Source organism: Trypanosoma theileri (genome assembly GCF_002087225.1).
Source record: "Trypanosoma theileri isolate Edinburgh chromosome Unknown TM35_Tth_61_V1, whole genome shotgun sequence".
NCBI classification, from domain to species: Eukaryota; Euglenozoa; class Kinetoplastea; order Trypanosomatida; family Trypanosomatidae; genus Trypanosoma; species Trypanosoma theileri.
The window spans coordinates 69,990-70,690 of NW_021639903.1; positions in this window are offsets into that span (position 1 = coordinate 69,990).

Here is a 701-nt window from a genome sequence, read left to right on the forward strand (position 1 = left end):
CAAAAGACTCTATACATTACACAGACGTGTCACAACACGTTTATCAAACCATTCGTGTACGCTGCGGAAATCAGCACAGCGTTCTGCAACGAAAAAAATCCTGCAGCTATTGAATTGTTCTCCTCTTAATACATGGATTGTACAGCTTGCGGTATCTTGAGTTTCCTTTAAGTTTTTATCTTTTACTAAATAATTATCCCAAATGGTATAGCTATGGTGAGGAACTACACTATGACCTAATTCTTTCATACAGGAATCCACAAGTTAACCACCTCCACTAATATCAGACAATTCTCCGTTATGAAGTGTGACTGGCATGAATTATGCAGGACCTGATAGATTTAGACGTAAACTTACTTGTTTTAGTATCCCCAACGGCATAAATAGGAGTTTAATGGAGAAAATAAAAATGTACAAAACGAAACTTTCCAACGGGTTGTGGTTAATGAGAGTTGTAGTTGTAACTTATCGTAGACTACTTTGTATTGTATGAAAAAAGGTTATAAATGCAGATATAAAACAAAACTCCAAATTAAAAAATGAATATTTAAAAAAACATGAGAACCCAATGAACAATGGGATCTTTTTCTATTCATTTATTTGGAGTAAGAATGGATGTTCTCTACAGTAAAATGATGATAGGCGCACTATTGAAGTAAAACCCAACAAGATGAGAAGAATTAAAAAATATGATATTTCTC